We start from the raw sequence: 24,654 nt of genomic DNA, 5'->3' as shown, positions 1-24,654 counted from the left end.
GCAGGCCTGACACTATGTTATTATCCAAGGTAGAGATCTTTTACAAATCCAAAAATAAGTCCTGATTTGGTGAATAATTGACTCCCACATCTTTTCAATAACTATACAGTAATTACACTCACATGGTTGATACATGCTACATAGCAGCTCTCTAAAAAATGAATGCCAGCTAATGGACATTTTATTTCTACGTTTCCAATTTTATTATACTTTTTGCTATTAGCTCAGCATTGCCTATAGTGCTAGAAAGAAAATCTTTCTCTTTTTTAAAGTTGGAAGAAAAGCAACTGTTCTGGTATTGTATTTATAAGTTCCTATAACTTACCAACATTAACAACACTTACTTAAAAGCATATTTTGGTGAAAATTTATAGGATGATGGTAATAGTTTTATTTGCATTTTGTTATAAATTGCCTTTAAATGTGAGCAAAATACAGAAGGCACAATACATTGGTGTGATAATAATACACATTAAAAACAACAACCCACACATACATTGTCATAATGTTACATGTCATGAAGGAAGAAAAATAGTATCTTAAAATGTTAAATATATAGCTTAGTTTTATTATGAAGGTAGCCATTCTTGATTTCTTTCAAATGACATTTAAAAGGCATTCTTTGAGGATAAATAAATCTTAATTTTAAATTATGTTTATTAAAACCATGTGAAAGATAATGTATTTATTTAAGGTTTTCTGTTCTTCTAACAACTGTACATCATTTAGAAACCCATTGATTAAAAAATAGGCATGCATTACTTTCAAAATGGGAAAATGTAACACTGATTTTTAAAAAGATAAATGCATGGATTCATTCTTACAGATTACATTATATATATAATACATTTATACATATATATAATACATTATATGTGTGTGTGTGTGTGTATATACATAAATATACATACATATACATACACACACACACACACACAATATGAAATACATTAAATACAACATTCCTAAAGTGCTATTATTGTGATATGTGGGTTTGGGACAGATGTGAGGCAAAATGCCACTCTTTCATTCTCTCTATTCAGTGCTCCTCTCTTTGTGACTCTGAGAAGAGAAATGGTTTGTTCCAGTTTCTTGGTTTCGTTTTTCATTTTCACTTAGGAGAATGATATTGGTATATCTCTAACTTGCTTGCAGAACACAATCTTATGTTAAGCCTTGCGTCTCTGTTCCCACATCAAGAGTAAACTTTTCATTTGTTTATTTGTTTGAGATGTTTTATGCTCAGGCTAATCTCACTTAGATGGCTGGATATTGTTTTGTTCAGGTCCTATTCCTCAGACAGATATTTTCATCCTGTTGGCCTCCAATATCTGATCATCACTTGGTATTCATTCATTCATACAACAGACATTCCTGAGCACAGTATGTGCCAGCCACTGTTAAGAGCACTGAGAATACAAAGTCAAATAGAGCATTGTACCTGATTTGGGAACTCACAGCCTGGTGTGAAATAAAGAAAATAAATCAGCAGTTGCATCTCAGCGTAATAGCTGTTAGGTCATCGCTCTGTGGTAATTGAGAGAAGGGGCATCTGTTTTCTTTTCCCTTTTGATAGAGTTATTAAAGCTCCCTTGTAAAAACATCAAAGAGCTCCATGGAAGGATAAAATATTAAATTTTTGTCAACTCATAACAATCCTCAACGTAGTTGAATAGACCATCTGGGGACACCATACAGAGGAGTGCTGAGAGGGAAGAGGAACATGGACAGGTCACGGGCCCAGAGTGGGGGCCCGGGGAGAAATGTCCAGGGAGAAGATGTGTCGAGGGTAGCCTGAGCAAGGAGGACTGCAAAGCCTTATTGAAAATAGGCAAAAATCCACATTAGTTCCTTTGATTCAGATCTCTTGCTCTCAAGCAGAGCACTTATTCTTATAAAAGCAAGAAGTAAAAAATCTTGCTTGTGCCTATAGTGGAAGAACTGTTTACACAGTTCAATCAGATTTCTTGCTTGTGACTTTTCATACCAGCTATATTAGGCACTCTGTTAGGTTAGTGAAGAGCCAGTGGCTCATCGATCTGTGGAGCGTGCTGTGGTGATATTAAAGCAGGTAGGTCACTGGCCATGTTCTGTCAAAAGAAAGGAACCTGTTGTATCATCGATGTGACTCATGCAATAAAACAATTCTTGCAGCTGATGCCAGTAGAGAGTACAGTGCTGGATGGTACTGAGTAAAGAACATGGATGTAGAAAGAAGGAGAAGGCTTTAAATATCTAGGCCTAATGATATCAACAAAGAAAAGCAATGATGCAAGACTGAACTGAGAATTCTCTTCAGTTTATAGTTGGAAGCGCATAAATCACATGACTATCTAATGTGTTAATGGTAAATGCAGAGTGGACACATATCCTGATGTGCAGTCACTATAACTTTCAAGGCCGTAAATGAACCCCTGTGAACAGAATCTTGACAATTTTCTAGCATAGCAAAAGGACACAGATAAACAGGCACCAATAAAAAAACTCAAACTCTTTATTTGGTAAGTAAATATAAAACAGCCTTCTGGTTATTACCTTTTAAAAACACACTTGGTTAATCAGGTCAAATATATTCTGAAAGCAGCTAAAATGAACTTTGGCAATCCTCCAAAGGGAGTTGATTATCTAAGGAAGTGGTGCCCAGGAAAGAAAGCTCTAGAAACTAACTAAAGAGCCAAAGGAGGGCCCATTACTTCTTCCACTGTGCAGACTTTAAAGACTTGCAATCCTTCAAGCAACCCAGTCCCAGGCCATGTGTAGTTTTACACATGAACAAAACTATTGATACAGAAATAGAATAGACTGGAAGTGTGTACCAAGGAAGAATAAGTGGGCTCTGTTTTTGGCAGAGACCTTCATCTATGAATATGCCTCCTTTCCATAAGAGGTTTCTTTAAGACTTTTACAGTCTAAATTTGAATGGTGCAGAAAACAAACATTAAAAAACGCACCCAAACAAATCCTAGTGTCTAAAGCTATTGCCAGTTTTTTGTTCGTTTACTGATTTAACATTGATCTGTTATATTTGATATATGATTTTACTCAAAAATTAATTTGCATGTGAATTTTGAATGATGGGCATAATGATAACAAAGTCCACTATTTATTGCTTGCCAACTATGTACACAGCACTGTACAAAATAATTTATTACATTCTACTCTTCACAGCAATCCTGCAAGGTATTATCCTCATTTACCATTAGAGAAATCTTAGGTTATCAGAGGTTGTTAAATCTATTGCAGTTAAACTGCTGGCAAGGACAAAATTGCAAACTAAGGCTACCAAATTCTGAAGTCTAGACTTTTTAGACTGTACCATCCCATCCTGCTTTGTGCCACAGAATGTGCTTAATATATGTATGTATATAAGTGCCTTGTATAACGGATGAACTCTGTGGAATAGATACTAATAATGTCATTTCAGATGATGAAACTGAGGTTAAGAGATGTTTTGCGAAATGCCCAAGTGAATTCAACTACTTAACAGCAGATGTTGAGTTGGAATTCAAGTTGATGTTACTCCAAAGTTCATACTCAATTTAATACCCTATGTCAAAAATAATGTTAGACTAACAGGTAGGTTATTCTTGCAACTATCACATAAAACATTTGAGTTGATCATCAGCACAACATCTAGTCAGGAGCCCCTTTTTCCCTTTTATTTTTCTGGAAGACCTACTTGTGTATCTTACTGAATAGAGCATGTTTCATTCTACCTATGCTCAGCCATCACTGGTTTGCTGAAAGTCTCCTCTCCCCGTCACAGCCCAGTTCCCCCAAACAGGAGGGCACAGCACTGACTCTTCTTTCCCTAACACGCATTCTCAAAAAAGCCCAGAGAGCAACATGCAAAGAACTGCAGCCCTTATCGGGCAAGGGAGGCAGAAAGAAGCACAGATTCCCTAATCCCAAAATATTAGGAGAAGGCCCTGTAGGACCCCAAATGAGTGGTTTCTCTGTGGGCCCTGGGTAAAGATTGGCATCATCCGGTGGGTGGCAACTTTCTGCAGCAGGTTTTACAGAGTTCCAATCCTTCAAGCAGCCCAGTCCCAGGCCACGTATTGTTTTAAACACGAACAAAAATATTGATACATAAACAGAACAGACTGGAAGCGTGTACCAAGGAAGAATTAGTGGGCTGTGTTTTTGGCAAGGACCTTCATCTATGAATATGCCTCCTTTCCTTAAGACTCAAGTTTCTTCATGCTGTGGGCATGAACAGGCTTCCAGGCCAAAGTGAGCAGCCAGTGCTGTGAGTAGCACGTCTCTGAGTGGCTGAAGCCCCCCTAGGGCAGGACTAGCTCATGGTCCTGCCTACCCGCCCCCACACCAGCTGCACTGGAGCCAGGCAGCTAAATCCTCCAATTCCCACCCGCACCACCAGCCCCGCTGGGCTCTGGGTGCTGACACTCGGGCTGGCAAGAGCAGCCCTCCTACCTGCCCGGGACCCAGGGCTCCACACACCCTGACCCCACTGGCCACCTGCCTTACCAGCCTCAGCTGTCAGTGTTGCTCATGTCCCCTCCTCTCAACCTGCAACTTGTACCCGTCCTGACCTGGGCCCCCTGTAATGAACTTGTCTCCACAGATACCAACAGTGCTTAAACAAAAAGAAAAAAGAAAAGCAAAAAGGCTCTTTTCTTTTGAAAGTGAAAATGTTTTAGTTTGTCAAATCAATGCACTGTGAAAAGTTTGACTTGAAAAGTAAAATAATAATAAAGGTAAAAAATAAGTATGTTTACAGATTATTGCAGAAATAATACAAAAGTGGGTTAAGATTCTCCATCAGGCAAATCCAAAATGTGTCCATTTGTATAAAGATTCTTCCCTTGCAAGAAACGGGGATAAAGCTGAAAACCCAGTTTGGTTTCACTGCTGAAAAATGAACAAAACAACTTAAAAAAACAAGTCAAGGTCAAATGGTGGGAGCCCACTACTTGTACCTGCCTACCTTTTTTTTTCCCCTACCTGGATTTTTATTTATTCTTATTTATTTATTTATTTTTGTGCCTGTCTACTTTTGATCTGAGGAATGCTGACCACAGGGAAAGGTGGTAGGACAGCCAGGAGGTCTTCATCTGGAAGCGCAACATCCCACAGTGACCTTCAAGTTGAAGCTGAAATATAATCAGCACTTGGGGAAGTCTGAGCTCCACAGTGGGCTAGCAGATTCCCTCCACTGTAGTGCTCTAAGTAGTTCACATTTGGCCGGCAAAACTACAAAAGGACCAAAAACAAAACAAAACAAAAGGCTTGCAACCTTTGTTTTCGACAAAGAGCTCATCTATACTTGGAAACCTTCCTGGTGAGCACGAGACTGGTAGCGTGCTTTTCCTATCTATTTGTTCAGCACCGCAATGCAGGAGGAGGGACGGCTGTCAGTGGACTGCAGCCTACGGGTTTCATGGTGTAAATACGCCCACCATGGCCAATTTCAAGTGACTAATGTGACTTTCCTGAACATGGAGCCGGGAGGAGATGTGCACAGCTGGTACTGAGGGCCCACAGCGGCCTGTGGGACCAGCGCTGGCCTTCAGGGCCTATTCCAGCATATGCTCAGGAGCTTCAGCCGGCTCCGCACCCTCATCTTATTCGTTCACTCAGGTCTGCTCTTGAAGCCCTCTGGTTCCTCTCAGCTGTTACTGATCTTCATCTCTAGAGCCTTTCCTCTGAGTGTTCTCTGCCTTACCCTGCTCTTCCTCAGGCAGTCTAAGGACATCTCTTCAGACATCCATCACAGGACATTTCAGACATCTAAGAGAAGCTTTTCCTTAAATCACCTATGTATGGTAGCACTGAGTTGCTCCCTGCCACTCACATAACTACCCAATGAATGAACCTTTCTTCACAACACGGAAGGGCACAGTGACTTATCATTTTTATTTTATTAATTTTGTTATCACCATCGTTGCTTTTCTCTGATCGGACATAAGCTTCAGAAGTAGGGACTCTTCTGCTTTTTTCACTTCTAAGTTTTCAGCCCACAACAGGTACTTGGTCAATCCTTGTTAAATGAATAAAGAAAGAAATAGGTTTGTTTACAAAAGCTTCTGTGAATGTACTGAGCTTGATGAAGAAATGCTGGGTAGGACTGTCATCTTTTCAAGGAGTGATTGTCATTTTGGCCTGCTTATGCATTATAGAGGCAGCTTAGAGATAAAAGTAATGTCTAGGAGGAATGATTATTGAGCCTAAATTCAGGTCAAGTTTAATGGAGAATGCACTGTCTATTTGTTGAACTGGATTAGGTTTAAAATCATTGAAACATTCTAAACAAAACTGTGTATGGATTTCTTCATCTTCAAGTTTTTCATTTAAATAGTTACAAATGTATAATATTGTCCTTCACCTATCTTCATCAAATAGACACAGGCATTAGAAAGAGAGATGCCTTATTTCTAGGTAGAATTATCATTGTATATGTTATTTCCAAACATATGATTAAATTCTCCCACCCTCTGGGGATGGTGAGGAGAAGCAACCCTTTAATTGTGATCTGCGAGCAAACGTATGACTGCGACCACTGTATCTTTCTCTGAAGCTCAATATCAATTCTCTTGGCCCCTGTTTTATTCCATTTTCATAGCTCTATCCTGTGCTTGCCCTCCCCCAGGATGCATTAACACGTAAAATTTGCCTCAGGCTCTGCTGGTGCAGGTCATTTTATTTTAGAAGTTAATATATCACTAAATACAACTGTGGGGCAATTAAGTCCAATATAATGTTTAGTGATGGTCCAGAGCAAAAAGGGTAATTTAGAGATTTGGCTTTGGGTGCCCTAGTCTCCTGTTGTGATAGATTTCTGCTCTCTAAATCTTTTTGCTTGCTTCCTTGACCACACCTGTCTCCATTCCTCTATTTATACTCTCAATTGCCTATTCCTCCATCCACTAGCTTCTTAATCATGAATCTCAGAAAAGTAATAGGTATTGCCTATGTATCTTGGAATGTATAATTAACTAATTAAAAACATTCATTATTACCTAGTTTGGAGTCTCTTACACTTAAACTTCCTTAAGTAAAGGAAGGAAGAGGATTAAATATCCATTGAATATGATTTCTACTCTTAAGGTGCTTATTCTATAATATGGGGTATATGACTAGCAGAAAAATGAATAAATATGCATTTGGAGCCAAGCAGGTTAATCTTATTGAGCTTCAAAAATGTACACAACAAACTTCTGAGATTGATCATATTTATCTATGATTTCAGAGGGGGAACAGAGGCTTGTTAAACTTAAGTAGTTTGCTTACTTGTGCCCTTGTGGTGGGAATGTAAAGCAGCCACTGTGGAAAACATTATTTGGTTCCTCCAAAAGCTAAACATACAGCTTCCATATGACCCACAAATTCTACTTCTGAGTACATATCCAAAGGATTTGAAATCAGGATCTCCCAGAGACATCTGTACTTCCATGTGCATTGTTTACTGCAGCATGACTCATAGCCAAGATATGGAAACAACTTAGCTTTCTGTCAATGGATGAATGGATGAAGAAAATAGAGCATACAGCACATATGTTACATATATGTAGTGCAATATTACTCAGCCTTAAAAACAAAGAAGGAAATCTTGCTATTAGTGACATTAGTGAACCTGAAGGGCATTTTGCTAAGTGAAATAAGCCAGCCACAGAAGGGCAAATACTATATGATATGGAAAACTTGTGGAGTATATAAATAGTATTTGACAAATGCTATATGATAAAGGATCTGAAATGGCCACACTCACAGAAGCAGAGCAGAATGGTAGTTGCCAGGAGCTGGTGGGAGAAGTAAATGGTGAATTATTAGTCAAAGGGCACAAAGTTTTATTACACAGGTAAATAAGTCCTAGAGATCATCCATAAAGCACGGTGCCTGTAGTTAAAAATACCTTATTGTATACTTAAAAATTTGCTAAGAAGATAAATCTTTTGTTAAGTGTTTTATTACCAAAAGAATAATAATAAAGGTGGACAGAGGAAACTTTTGGAGGTCATGGATATGTGTACGCTATAGCTTGTGGTAATGGTTTCATGGGTGTGTGTATCTCCAAACTCATCAAGTTGTATATATTAAATACATACACATATTTGTATGTCAATCATACCTCAATAAAGTATTTTAAAAAACAAACCAACAAAATTAACTATGGGTTGGGAGTGGATAAGTAAATGAGCTACATGGGCCATAGAAGGCTCAAAAAAGTTGAAAAATAAAAAATGGTAGTGCTTTGATTAGCATTTTAAAAAGGAAAAAATATTCTTTTATTCTCTCTTTTTTCTCTATTTCAGCGGCATATATTATATTTGAAAATATTAAGAATTAGATGTTCAAGGACATGTTTAGTTATTCTTTTTAGAATCATGTACCTCTTCAAAAATTTTTATGTATACTCATATTTCTTTCAGAATGTTTAAACTAGCTATGGTTCTTCACACCATCATATTTTTTGGTATATTTATGAACTAGCTATTGCCTTAAAGGCATTTTTTACTTTTCATGTAAATACAAACTTTGGTTTATTTTGTTTTTCTTCACACTTCGATATAGTTGTCTGAATTCTATGTGCTCTAAGACAACATTTATATATATATATTGGATTGCATCTTTGGCTTTACCTTTGACTTATAAATTATTCACTAAAATTCCTTTTCCAAGTAGGTCTTTGAAGGTGGTATACTGTGAATAACTAAGTTGAAATTTTATGATAGAAAGAATGGTTTTCTTTTTCATGCGTTTGATATAGAAAACTTTAAAGGTGTGGTTTTATCCTTTCATAATGTACTTTGACCCCACGATGTGTGACACAGAATTATGAAGACACAGATGTTATGCTGACATGTTTCTTTGAAAGTTGTTAAACTTTTACTTTTTCACATTTTATAGCATAAAATGTCAGCGATTTTTTCAAATAATAATTTTGTAATCAGGAGAACAGTGATTAGTATTTAAATATCCTACATATGCCTTAGCCAACTTTATTTTAAATATAATTAATAAAGATTCAGTTGTGTGTGTGTGTGTGTGTGTGTGTGTGTGTGTGTGTGTGTGTGTGTGTGTGCACAGGCAAGAAGAACCACTATAAAGTTTAAGGATTTGGAAGAATCACTAGCAAGCTAGATTTTCTGATTGAATCACTCAATTTAATTCATTTCTCCTTAGCATTATTTCTGAACTTCCCAGTATAGCTTCTGTGACCCTAGGTTTAATTTTTAAGCTTGAGATTTGCTCATATTACCGGAATACCACCAGAAGTGCTTTGGACATTACTGAGTATGTAGTATTTTATCAAAATACCTGTATTTTGAATATAGATAACATTAAATAATTATTTATTAATGGGATAGTTCTTTCCAATTTACTTTTATTTAAATAAATAACAAGCTATTTTAAATTTATTTGGACAGGTATGCATTTTACAGTGTACATAATTACATGACAACAATCATAATACATAGACACAGATCACCTCTAAGCTTGTGTATGCACATGTTGCAAAATAGATAATAGCTGGTTACTGTAATGTTTTGCAGCAAAGCTTACATGGGTATGAATTAAATAATACAGCTTTTCTTGAAGGGGTCAAGGATAAACATTTATTATGTAGAAATTAGTTTACTAACAGGAATGAGCAGGTTTCAGAGACTTACATAAGGAGATGACAGTGGTCAGCCAATCTTAAAGTTGATAGCACCCTTGAGACCACAAGTCCTCAGAAAATAGGCATAAATAGTTGCTGGTGTGACTTGACAGAGCACAAAGAGATTCCAGAAAGAGTCACAAAGGACTTGAGTTTAACCTGAAGAAGTGTGGACACCAAGGGTACTATTTCAGGAACCTGCATGTTAAGTACGTCTTTTGTCTCAGGTAGTCAGGAATTATGTCTGTTATATATGCAAGCTAGTCTCTCTGAGATAGATGAGGTTAAGGGGACATCTCTCAGGAACTTCAGGAACATCTCTCTTCACACTGAGGTTTTCAACAGGATAAATGGTATCAAGAAAGAATAAGAGAAATAATACAAGAATAAAACAGGAAAGAAAAGAAGTGCCACACAGAGACAATACTAACAAACATATTATGTGAGGAAAAGAAAAATTCACAGAAAAAGTTAAAAAGAGAGTATGCATCTGGATTTATAAATTATTACAAAGTCTTTCTAATAAAAAGAGAATTGAGAACATTAGATAAAGAATCCATGTTTCAAATACAAATGAAGAGAAAGAAATGCCTGGGACTTTTTTGATAACTAATACTCATTTGTTCACTCTCTCACTCATTTATAATTCAAGGATCACCAAGTTTTGTGGTATGTGTTTCCTCCTTGATGAAGAACATGGAGCTTGATTTGCAGATAGGACGTGACAATGGCCTGCTCCTTCACGGGACGGTATACCTGAAGCATGAGAGGGACGACAAGACGCACTGAACGGCAGACACATTTTAACTCTTTCTGGTGACCTGAACTTTCTCTCTAGTGATTTTTCTGATCCTGTGCAGCAAAAATGGAATTTAAGCACAATAAGTGCTGTATTCTTTTGTTTTTATTGTAAAGCAGAGAATTTGGAAGAGAAAATAGGCCAGAGTAATTGAATAGTTATGGGGTTAAAGATGTTTGGATAATGAATTTTGGTAGTAAAGAAAGCTTACTCCCAATAAGAGCAAGTTGAGAAAAAAAGACAACAAACAATGGATTGGGAGGTAGAATCATCAACTGATAAACCATAATTTAATTAAATTGGAAAGGAAGAAGAAATACAGGAAAACAAATTTCTGAAATGAGATATTTTGGAAGAAATCAGGTATATCAAGTGGAATTGAAGTGATTCTTATATTAATAATTTTTAGTTGGGGATATAGGAATACGTGCTAAAATATTACTTGTGAATTTATATATGATAGTACACAGACATGTACATATTCACTTAAACAGGAAAGGCAATGCATTCTAATGTAAGTGAAAATAATTGTATACATATGGGCCCGAAGATTAGAGTAGAGCTCTGAGGGGAAATAGCTTGTGAAAAGAATCTCATAAGGAAAAAATCTAAATGCAGCTATTTTGAACAATGAACTAGGGTCAACTGACTATCAGTTGCTTTGGTCAACATAAACAATAAGTAATTTTGTTATTGCACATGATTTAGAGACTCTTTAAAAATAAAAATAATATTTTCTAACTTTGATCATAAGATGTGTGCATGATATAATAAATTTGAAGCATTTCTCTTCAGGCACCTATAAAAAGTTTCATCACGGTAAGTGATAATATATGATAAATCATATTTATATGTACATTGAGGAAGCAATGCATAGAATTTTTAATTTGAATTTAAAAAGTTGGTGATTTGGGCGTAATGAGTAACTTGTATTTCTCAGAGATCTTAATACTGTTAGGCTTTTTTACAAATATTGATGAATATTGTAAAGAGCAATATATGTTCGAGGAGTAGCATATTTCTAGGGATGTGATGGTATATAAATCATCCCTGACCAGACGGAGTACAATCCAGGGGAACTGTTATATTAATCTCTGTGATATGGGAAGTTTGAGCTACTTTGTGAGCACATAGCAACCGCAACTATCTAGGCAAGTGGAAATCATGGAAGGCCTTTGCCTTAAAGAGATGTGTGGGATGTCGTCCAGCCAGCAGAGGGACTTAGGGCTGACATCTACATAATACTCTCTAGTCAAGCCACTCACCCTAGGAGGGACAGCATCAGTGCAGAGGAAGGGGAAGCTCTTATGATTTGTCAGCCCAGAGAGTGTGTTTTTCTATTTAAATCATATAAAAGCAGTATAAAGGCTATTCATGGTTCCAAATTTATTTATCTAAAAATGTTACATATGCATTTATTAATCTCCTGTTCACAAAAAAAAAATGGGTTGTTAAAAGAAGATTGCTTTAAAAAATTACATGACTATATGAAATTGTACAAAGAAGACTAAAGATCCAAATGTGCTACATTTACTGGAAAACACAAAGGACAAAGAAAGAACATTCTCAGCTATGCAGCAAGAAGCAGAAAAGGAAAGCACCTTTTCTTGGTATGGGGATTATATTTTTGTGTTAACAGATGATAGAAAAAAAGCAGAACTTCTCAACATCTCAATTTCTTTTTTGTAGTCATTTTCTTCACCAGTAATAATGTTCACGATTAATGTTTATAATATTAAGAAATCATTTTAACTCTAGATAAGCAAAGAAACACTAAAAATAATCTAGCTGCTTTAAATATGTTTAAACTGCTATTACTAGTTGGATTGCATGCCAGACTACGAAGAGTTTCTATAGGCAAGATCATAAACACTACAAATGCTACTTATGCCTCAAAAATTATTAATCTAAGAACATGTCATCTATATCCATTAATCTCATTTTTACAAAAAAGGAATGTTAAAGAAGTTTATTTTTAAAAGTTACATGAAAATATAAAATTGTAGAAAGACTAAAGACTCAAATATGCTACATTTAACAAAATTCCATGGTTACATAAATTTTATGAAACATGGGAGAAATTATTGGTTCCATGATATTTTAAAGCAGACAAAAGTAGATATTGGAAACTACAGGATAATATATTTGATGCTGAATCCAAGGAAAATAATATATACATATGTTGTATCATATAAATATATATATGAATAGTCTAAAGCAGAGAATTTGGAAGAGGAAATAGGCCAGAGCAACTGGATAGTTGAGGGCTTAAAGACGTTCCGACAATTAATTTTGGTAGTAAAGAAGCTTACTTGCAATAAGAGCAAGCTGAGGAAAAAAGACAACAAATAATAGGTATAATGAGATATATATATATACATATATATATACCTAACAAATGTGTATATATGTATATATAGATAAATCTATATGTATATAGATTTATCTATATATACATACACCACAATCTATCTATCTATCTATCTATCTATCTATCTATATTGCATTTAACTAAAGAGTGGGACTATGGTTACACATGCATTTGCTCTCTGGTTTCATGATTTAATAGTTGTGTATCTGTAAACATGAGTTATGGTTTCTAAACTTTGTTTACTTCATATGTAAAATTGGTATAATTATAGTGTCTACCTAATGAGGTTGTTCAGAAGGTAAAAAGGACTAATACCAGGATATTGCTTACAATATAATTAGCAATAAAAATATGACCTTGTTAATCATAACAACACCTAAAATATTTATTAACATATAGAAAAAAAGTAAAACATAACTTCTTAACAGTTACTGTGAGGTCTCTAAAAATAAGCCATTCAAAATTGAATTCATTTCTATTTTTGATAGAGTTGCTAAATTGTTATTTAAAACAAGGCCATATACACGATGCATCTTGATTTCACAGAGACATTTGACAGGGTCCTTTATAGCAGAGAAATTTAGGGAAAATCAAAGTGTCTTATATGGAAGTTAGGAGTATTTGTAGATGACAAAAATAACACACACTCAGAATAATGACCAAAGTTACCACAGAATAATTTTTTTCCAGTAGTATGTTGAAGAGAAAAGTGTTTTGATCATCTTCTAGGTAGTATTTTAATCAGCAATTTGAATTTAGAAATAATTGCCAGGCTAATATAAACATAAAATGATTAAATGTTAAAAACCATGGCTAATGTTAAAAATAAATAATTGAGATTTTAATATACCTCAGAATATAAAATGTAACAAAACAATGCACATATTGTTATAACTGTAAATATGAATTACTGTATTTAGGTAAAAAAACAGCTGATTATACCAAAAAAGGACAGAGTCCCTTGAAGGATAGTGATTTATTGGAGGAAAAAAGCTCTGGCATTTTGGTTAACTACATACTCAGTATGATTTAACAGTGTAATGTGGTTCTAAAATAACTATGTAATCAGAGAGAACATGAATTAAATCACAACACTTTATAATAGTTTATTACAAAGCTTTCTATCCCAGTAACTCCCTCTGATACCTGATAAAGTAACTAGAACACTTCGTCTGGCATAAAATAGGCACTTCATAAACATTAATTTCTTTCTATTTTCCTGTGGAATAGCTGACAATTAAATATGTGTGGGTTTAAAGGAGCAATTCTTAACTAGTGAGGCATCATATTAAAGAAAGGAAGAAGTGTAGTTTAACAGACTACAATGACTTCTAATTGCAGTTCTTGGGAAGATGATGTACCCAGGGCATTTTAGCATTTTCAATGGTTCATAGGAATTGTAGAGGAGAAGAGATCTGCCAGGGTTATACAGTTATCAGGAGAGGTCATGGATTAAAAATGTCAAGAATTATCTTTTTAAGGAGTAATACTGTGACAGTTTTGCTAGGATTTGGAGGGGATATATTTTAAAAATACACATGCCCAAGGCTAAGTTATATAATGTTACTAAACCTTTTAAAGCTTAATTATATATAGCTATGCTTTATTTTCCTGAATTTTCTCTTATTCACATATATAATAGTTTTCACTAGGCAAGAAATACCAGTTATGAATAGTCCGATTGGTCACAATTGAATACTTAAATTTAGAAAAATATCTACGTAAGTAGAAAAAAAGGCAGGGTATTGTAAATATATGTTAATTTGTATTTTCTTTATGGTAATGTAAATAAAATACCATTGAATTAGATTTAGATTTAGACAAGGATAATGATGTTTTTTTCCCACACATGATATTAAGCTAGCATGAATTTGTTTCCTGCCAAAACAAATAGAAATGTGAGATGAAAGTTATGTAATAAAAAATAAAATGACATTGAACCTCCTCAATGATTGTTCACTTTTATTGTCCCTTATTTCCTTTTATGGATTTTTTTTTTCGTTTAGCTCTAACTTCCAGGAAGTATCCTCAACTTTATTTTCTAACTCTTAAAAATGATATATGAATAACATATGATATCAACTTAAACATAATAAATGATTAATGTAATATAAAATAAATACAATAAATATATAGCTGGGCTCAAGATAAAGAAAGTAGGCAGTGTGATAAACTGAGAACTCCCTTTTTCATAATGCCAGGTCCCCAAAGGAGGTATGGACAAGAATTACCATAAATTTATGTACTGACCTACAGATGTTAAAAGTAAGATCATTTCTCTACCTACAGTTATTAGTTGAGAAAAGAAAATATCATTTTTAAGAAACAAAAACTCCAAGTTTCTATCTCACATCAATGTAAAGGCCAAATTAGACTATCTAAGTGAAGTATGAGTCTTCAAGCCCACAGATTAATGTTAAATTTGTCCCCAAACAGAAGAGCTAGAGAAGAAGGAAATAAATACTTGCTGTGTGGGAATATGTCTATGACTCAGTAAGCAAAGTTATCCTAAGAAAAGACCACTCAGATATTAAATATAATGTATTTTAAAGTAATAAAGATGTAAAAGAAAAAAGCTGTAAAAAGAAAGACATGAGGAAAAAAAAGGAAGTAATAGAATAAGACTTTTTTTTTAATTTCAGGAAGAACGAATAAAGGACTGTTGAGAGACAATTTCAAAATGAGTGCATTGAAACTTTTCCAGGATAGATAAAATGTTGAACCCTCTAAATAGATAAACACAACAGGATGAAAACTGTGAAATTAATTTTCAAAATGCCAAGAAAACATAATTACAATCCTATAATTCTAAACCCAGGTAAATTATCATCCAAAAGGGAAAACAGAAAATAATACTGTGTATGTGGGGGTTCAGGGACAAAAACTGAGAATGTACAACTAATTGAAGCCTACTTGAAGGAAACAAACAGCAATAATTATATACTCTCAGTCTTTGCTTTTGTTTTTCTCAAATATATCTTCCGTAAACAGGTGACTGGAAACTAGAGTTCAAAAGGGAAGATTGAGATTACAAAGCAATTTTGAGTAAATGCTGGTAGGCATGTTGACTGAATATTAAAGTAATCATAATAGATATAAATTTCTATAAATTATTTTGAAAATCTGTGATTCAAGTTGCATAAAGTTAAGAATAAAATTTGCTATATACTCTTTATGAGAAATAAACATATTTCATGGTAACTAAGAAAACTTGACTTTAAAAGGTTAAAATAATTAGTCCATGACAACACTATTCTAAATAAAGTAAAAATACTATAGTAACATCAGACAGAAGAAAATTTAATGCAAAATATATTAAGGAAAGTCATTCACTGTAGAATCAGAGGAACAGTTTACTGGAAGACATAAAAAAGTATTAATTTATATACTCTGAAAAGTACAAATTTGAAGTGTTATCCTCTAATGATACAAAGCATACTTTGGCAGAATGTTTAAATGGGCAAGTCCCTATAATGGGATATTTTTAACAAAAATAAACCAAATGCATAGATAAAATAGAATAAGCATAATCAATGATTTGAAAATACCATGAATAAGCTTTATTTGGTAGACATGTATAGAATTGTATAGATCAAAAGAGACAAGAATTGTTCATTCTAAGTATCCATGAGAAATTAAATTGAATTGATCCTATATGTGTAGCAAAGCCAAACTTTAAAGAACACAAAAGAATCAATAACTCACTGATCATGTATTAGACCCAAATGAGGTATAATTAGAAATCAATAACAAAACAAGCCTCATTTTAAAATATAAACATTGTAAACGTGAAAATACTTTTGGCCTTAATTATATATCAATTCCATATTTGCAAATTAACCTACCTGATAAAATGTATTTGCACTAAAATCAATATGTGGGGTGCTTTCACACCTGAACTGCATGGTCCCATCTGATAGTAAACAGATTATACTGCCTTCTCATAGCTCTTGTTTCATAAATAAATGTCCTTTTAATGATCTATTTAGCACCACATTTTTTGCATTTTTGTGCTTTTTGTTGGTGGCACAGTGCATACAAGTCCCCTAACCATAGTTCTAAAGTGCTGTCTAACATTCCTAAGTACAAAAAGCCTGTGATGTGCACTGAACCCCAGGCTCATAATCCTTTACTTATTAATTTTTCCAGCAATATTAATAACAATCACCAACCTCATTAAATGCATTGTTTTCAAAATGCCCCAAAGTATCATGTAGTCATCCAGCAACTTGTTTCTTATCATTAATTTATTAGGCTTTCCCCATTGGAATGTTGTACATATCTCTATTACCAGATCATGCCGTGACTGAAAATAGAGTCATTAGCATCTTTACATAAATAGATGGAAAGATGATTTACTTTAAGGAGTTCACTCATAAAATTATGAAAGTGAGAAGTCTAAAATCTGGAGTCAGCAAGCTGGAGGGCCAGGAGAGCCAATGTATAGTTTTACTGAATATCCAAAGGTTTGAAAACCAGGAAGGGCTATGGTGTTAGTTTCAGTTATAGTCTGAGTCTGAAGGCAAGAGAAGACCAATGAATCAACTTGAAAACAGACAAAGAAAAATATTTTTTTCTTATTTAGCCTTTCATTATAATTAGGCCTAAAACAGATTGGATGAGGCCCACCCACATCAGGAAGGTCAAAGAGCTTTGCTCAGTCTACTGACACAATGTTAATTTCATTTTGAAACCCCCTCAGAGAAACATCCAGAAATAGTGTTTAACCAAACATCTGACATGGTTATGTTGTCATAAAACTAACCTTCATGCTACATCATAATCAAAATCTCAGAAACCAAATCCAAATCCAAGAACAGAAATTTTCAAGAGCAGCAAGGGGGTGGTAATTAGTTAATTCATATCTTTAGGAGCCATGGAGGCCAGAATTAGAAGAATGGCACAATGAAAGTATGAAAGAAATTAAAAGTCATCTAAAATTTATATACCCAGCAAAACTATCCTTCAAAAAATGAAGGAAAATTAAGACATTCCTAGTTGAAGTAATAACAAGAGAAATAACTGCTAGCAGATCTATTCTATAAGAAATTCTGAAGGAGTATTGCTAGTGAACATTAACTAGTAACTCAAATATACATAAAGAAAAAACTGCACCAAATAAAGTAACTACTTAGGTAAATATAAGATACTATAAGAAATCTTGTTTTGTAAATCTTTTTTTTTAATCTTATGTGATTTAAAAGACAATTTTATAAACAACACATAAATTTGTATTGGTGAATATATAATGCATTAAATGCAATTTGTGTGGAAAAAGAACAAAAACAAAAACTGCCCAATAGAGAGAGAATAGAACCAAAATATATAGCAACATTTTTTTATCTTAGCTATTGAAATTAAGTTGGTATTAAGCAGATTGCTGTAAGTTAAGATGTTAATGTTGATCTCCAGGGTAACTACACATACTATTTATTTTCCTTTTTTCATATGAGCAACTCCTTTTAAATATCATATACATATATATACATATATATATATATATATATATATATATAGAGAGAGAGAGAGAGAGAGAGAGAGAGAGAGGACAGAATGTAACATGTGCCAAATAAGATTTAATATATATACATTTACTACATAAATAAATATGTATTTATTTATGCTTATATTTCCTATTCTAATATGTGTTAATTATGAAATTAATGGTATGGCAACTGAAAATTTTAGAGTCCAGGATTGTATAAACATTCAAGTACTACTGAAATATCTGGAGTTTCACGCAAAGATAACTGAATTATACTTTTATGATAGGTTTCTAAAACTAATGTATCTAATTTTAAGTCCTGATAAGTAATTTTTCACATGCATGACTATTTTACTGATTTTAGTAAAAATGCATTAGGGTTCAATATGGTAGGGAGATTATCTTTAGATGTAAAGAGGTATCTCAGTATGAGGATATAAAGAACATTGGGCTTTCCTCTGAATATTTAGATTATTGCATGTAACATTGCCCTTGCAAATTTTATTGTGACTAAATTTTGAGGAAAATAACATACAAAATATACCAAAAAATTCTAATCCTATTCCTTACTATTATATGCGATAGTATAAAGCAAATCTATTTAGTACACCAGTGATGCATATGGGTTTGTCCATATAACTATGAGGTCTTTGAGGCACAGAGTTCTTCATATTCACTTATTTCTCTTGCTATTCTTAGCATGAGGCACAAAGATAACAAAAAGGCTAACCAATAATTGCACATTAAATAAATTAAGGTGGTCAAACCTGTACTTAAAGTTTTGCAAATTTAATCAGTTTTATTTTCAAATCAGGTATTTCTCAGAATAGTATACACTCAAATGCTTAAATGAATACATATCCAAAAGCTATGAAGGTGAAATATGGACATCTGTTTTATATTTTAAACTTAATTTTATTTCTGTGTTTTGTTTTTCAGGGAATTTATCATGGGGAAGAAAAAAAGCATACTCCTAAATATCCTGGGATGTACTTTGAATATACAGGAAATAATATATTTTGGAATACCAGTTGTATTTTTTATATGAATAGAAAATATTTCATCTTCAAATCTACATAGTATACTTTGTAAGAAAGAAAAGAAAAAATATATGGATAAATGTGAGATATGAAATAAACATTAAAATGTATTTGCATTAATCTGACACTAATTAAAATTTAAAGTATTCACAAATCTGTTAAATTACATATCCTTATCATTTTATTAGTCATTTAATACAATCTTCAGTATGTCATATTTTTTTCCTAACATTTTTCGTTTGTGTAATATTAATGTTAGTCAAAAGTAAACTTTAAGTTTTCATGATCTTTTTGAAAGACAACCTATAATAAATTTGAGACCCAGGATAACTAGTTGAAATACTAACCTGACTGATGTCAGTACATTGGCTCAGCAAGATAAACTTAAATGAAGAGTAAGCATCTAGTCCAGATATAAATGAGAGAGATTTAATACAATGCTGAAAGGCGAGATCGTTGGCAGTCAGCAATAGCCTAATAGATACCAGTTATATAGCAGAAATCAAGATCCAAAAAGGAAAATGGATGTTAATGGATCCAACTCATGGATTTTCAGTCTTCTGAATAATTTTAGGGGGAAATAGAGGAAGTTTGTTGGGAAAAAGCCATCAGCTCTCTCTGAGGTACACTATAAAATGGTATCTTTTGGAGTACCTCTTTCTAAAATTTTTATTTCTCTTGTGATCACAATTTATTTTAATGAGTTCTCTCTTAAAATGCTGATAAATAGTTGCTCATGAACTTCAACAGAGCATTAGAGGAATCTACATATTTATAGTTAAATAAGATAGATTATATATATTTAGAGAGAGAGAGAGATGCCTAAATTCTGGAGTAAGCACATATTTTCAATTGTAAGTGACATTAGGAAAAAACCACAGTATCATAATAATTAGGGATAAGATAATTACAGTTTAAATCAAGAGAATGAACAGATAATATGTGATTGTACTTTGCGGCATGTACTTTGCGGCATTTGTGCTGGCCTTTAATGGATAATATTTTTATAGGGAATTGTATAAGTGAAGACATTTATAGCCAAGAAGTTTCATGAAAAAATGTTCAGAAGTAGGAAATTTTACAGCATGTGTAAGAGCAAAGTGCAATCTCTGCCGAATATAACATAGGGCAGAAGCATATTGGAGTGAGGAATGGAGAGCTCTGCCTGCCTATGGAGGTAGAAACCCACAGGAGATGCAGACTTCCTGAAACAGATGGAGCAGTATTCCACTGACACAAACTGAATGTTAAAAAATAAATAAATAATGATCTAAGTAGGCTGTGTAAGTTTTTAAAAATGGAAGCTTTAGGGTTATGATTACCAATGGCCTAGAAAAGAGAATAGGAAACAATGCTGGTGCCACCACGCTCCTATGCAATGACAGAGGAGTTGCTAGGAAAGTGGTGGTCATACCATTTTATGAAGTGAGGAAATTAAATGAGCATTTCAAGGAAAAGGTTTAAAGAGGTATAATTGTTTGCACATGCTGACACAGGTTCTTTGAAGGAACTAAAACGCGGGTCCCAGTAAGATGGGTTCGAGCGAAAACAATGAGATGTAAGGTACAACGTTTGCATCAACATTGGCAAGCAGAACATGGGAATAAAGAAAATGGGTAAATTGAAAATAAGAGCCTGCGATAATGACACACAAAGAATATCTATTCTGTGTCCAATACACATATGTATCTAAGTGTTCTGCCTCCTTTGTCAGGATTGCGCACACCTGCCATACAAAGAAAGAACAAAAGCAAAAACAAGACAAACAAAAAAAACAACAACCAAAAAAGTGAAACTCACAAAGACTGTTATTTTCCAAAGTCAAACACATAGTAAGAGGTCAGAGACTCATCCCAGATGTCTCTGGCTCTAGCAATGAGCTCCTTTTCGTGGTGATAGAGAAAGAAATTGGTGGATGACCCAGTAGAGTGGGTTTTGAATGTGGAGGTGATCATTACAGTTCTATGTTAAACCAAAAATACAAATTTCATAATACATTTTTAGATTCTATCAAACTATTTGGAGTAAATCAACCTAGTTAAGACTATGTAGTTACTGCACAAACAGATTTGTAGTATGATTTTTTGTCTTGGCAAATAAAAAAAAAAAAACTTCTGAAGATAGTTATTCTTCACCAACTGTTTTTTTTCTTTGTTATTACTTGTAACAATATTGCAATTATCTCTTTATTCTTGACCTATTCTTCCTTTCCAGAGTGTTATTAGTGGCCCCACAACCAACACTAACATTACATTAGACTCATTGCTATTCAGGTTTGTAGTTCCATAATTACACCAAGAAATCCTTTCTAGAAAATTGCCCACTACTCAACAATTATGATTAATCCAATTTTCAAAATTTGTTTTCACTGTTAAAATGGCCATAGCATTCATAATGATTCATCAGAACATTAACTCCTAGAGAATTGGTTTTTATGCTTCAGATTGAATCTGAATTGCCTGGATGATATATTGAAAAGCAAATTGCTGGGTTAGTCCTCTAGAGTTTCTAAGTCTGTAAGGCCTGGGTAGGACTCAATAATTTGCATTTCTAACAAGTTTCCAAGGTGATGGTAATGCTACTGATTCAATAACTCCACACTGAAGATCACTGTCTTAGAGGGTCACTGTTCTTACATTTGGAGTCAGTACAATCAAAAACCAGTTTAACAACTTATCCTTTTTAACCTGAGGTCCATTTTCAGCATCTCAGCTGGGATTCAAGCTTTAGTCTCAATAAACATAGTTGGTGCTTACATAAGGTCTTTCAGCTGTTAACAGGACTGCTCTAATGTATTTGGATGGTATTTTGACAGCTAACAATTTGATTGAACTGTTTGAATAGACCTGTGGGTTAAGTGGACAGCCTGCTTAACATGTCAAGGGCACAACCTTTTCTGGTGAGAAGCTCTTTTCCAACCAGATTCAAATACAACCAGCAGCGAAATTTCTCATTTCTTTGTAAAACTTTGCTAGCCAATCTTTATTGCAGGGATAAGCTTTCAGTTCCAAATTGCAATTTCCAAGCTGTCAAAGGAGAAATAAACTTTACGGGCTTTTGGGGATTGCAGTAAAATAGATGATGCTGCCTGTTTGCTGTATTAGCATCATCCTAGTTTCCATGTTTGTAAAACGACGGTATAAATAACTTGCTCAAGGTTTTTAAAAAAGGCCCAACATACTTAGCATCTGGTAAGTGTCAGGATATATGAGAGACTTTGGGGATCCATGCTTTGATTAGATTCTTCTCAGAGTTTATCACTTATACCAGTAGGACTGCCTCCTTAAGTGATTGGCATTTATGTTGACAGTGCAGCCTGCACACAAGTTTTCACTCTCTATTGGAAATAGATATAAAAATTCCAGAATTGTTAAGATACAATGAACTTACACCCTCAACATTTCAAATGTTTAATCTCACAAAACTCTGTCATCATTTCTTTTCACTGATATCATATTAACAAAGAAGCAGAAAGCAAAAAAAAAGAAAATCTTTATTTTTAATGCTATAACCATTTACTATCAGAACAATATAGGGGTTTGTCTGGCTTGAAGAAAGAAGTAAACAGCTTCAGTTCAAGGTGCATTTGAAAAAAGGTATTTAGCTTCTCTCTATAATTTGGGGTTTAGAGCAACAGGTTCAGCCAGAGGTATGTAAGTCTTGAATGACACCTGGTCATTGCATGTATGAATAAATCAAGACACAGCATTGCAATGAGGCTGCTCTGGTGTTTTACTCCACCACCAGTTCCCTGATTGGTTGTCAGTCTTATGATAGTAAGGTCAATGAAGTAGATAGGAAAACTGCCCCGCTCTTGGCTGTGTCTCAAGAATTGGTTTCCCTTGGCTAAACGTCTCCATTCCAAAGGTTCTCTTGAGTTTTCTGCATGTTTGCTCAAGAACAAAAGAGGGGCTGCATTACTGGATCTGGGTGTCATGAAGAATAAGCACCTGCCAATTTCCTTGCTTGACATTTGCACAATGTGGAGGTGCAAGAGGCTTAACATGGAGCATGGGGTCCTAGCACCCCTGCAGGCCTTCTGCCGCACAAATAGGAGTGAAAGGGGAATCTCAGTACCCTCCCACTCCTGCACCCCTAGCACTCATGACCTCCCACTATCCTTCTGAACCTCTAAGGACTGTGCTTTCCTGTTTATCTCAAGCACTCCAGATTCTCCATTCACCCCCTCATGGCGGCCTGACAGAGAGAGACAACTGTGATCATGTAAAATTAAAAAAGGAACAAGACAAATAGGTTTTAGGAGAAAGATGGGAAGGTCACTCTTGGACCCATTATTAGGATCTGAGTGGAGATATCCAGAAAGCAGTTGTGTATGTATGATGAGAGTGTGGAACATATCCATTTTCCAGGTGGAAATAAGCATCTGGGAATTGACAAGATATAAATGGCATTTTGTGCTATGGGATGGGATAAAACCCCGACAGGGAAGTGTAGAAGGAGAAGGGAAGAGCAAAGTTTGAGCCCAGAGCATTTCTACGTTAAGAAATCAGGGAGAAGAGAAGGAACCGGCAAGAGAATCTGAGAGGGAGGAGACAACATTGGTTTGAACTGCATGGGTCCACTTATACACAGATGTTTTTCAGTGAATATAGTGGAAAACCTTTTGGAGATTGGTGACAATTTGAAAAACAAATTTATTTTCTCTAGCTTGCTTCACTGTAAGAACACATATATAACACATATAGAACACAAAATATGTATTAGTCAACTGTTTATGTTATTGGTAAGGCTTATAGTTAATAGTAAGCTATTAGCAGTTCTGTTTTTACAAAGTCAAAGTTATACACAGGTTTTTTACTATGCCGGGGTCAGCGCCCCTAACCCTGATGTTTCTCAAGGTCAATAGTGGTTAGTGATTTGGCCAAAAGTCTTAATGCATTAATTGTCAGAGTTATCCCAGATATATGTCAAGACACAGGCTAGGTGATCACTATTTGAAGTTGCATTAATTCTGCAAACACATTATATGGTTGGTTAAATCATTATTAGTTTAGCTAATGTGGTATACCTCTGCTCTAAGGAGTTAAACATTGAGATAATCTGTATTTAACGAATTACCAGAGAAATCCATGAAATAATTTGATTTCCTCACAGACACATAAGTTATAGCTAAACTTCAAACGAATTTAATCATGTCCTCTTATGTATAAGGTACAATTCTAAGTTGAATGATGAGTATCTGCATGCCTTACGCTTCTATAGAGAAGGTGGTATAATATAGAGAAGGTAGGGTGTGTGTGGATGTGTGTGTCTTTTGTGCATGCATTACAATAGTTAAGATGCAAAACACCTTTCGATGAGACGATACTAAAT

The sequence above is a fragment of the Manis pentadactyla genome, chromosome 7 (genome assembly GCF_030020395.1).
Source record: "Manis pentadactyla isolate mManPen7 chromosome 7, mManPen7.hap1, whole genome shotgun sequence".
Classification (NCBI taxonomy): domain Eukaryota; kingdom Metazoa; phylum Chordata; class Mammalia; order Pholidota; family Manidae; genus Manis; species Manis pentadactyla.
This window is presented reverse-complemented; position numbering follows the sequence as displayed.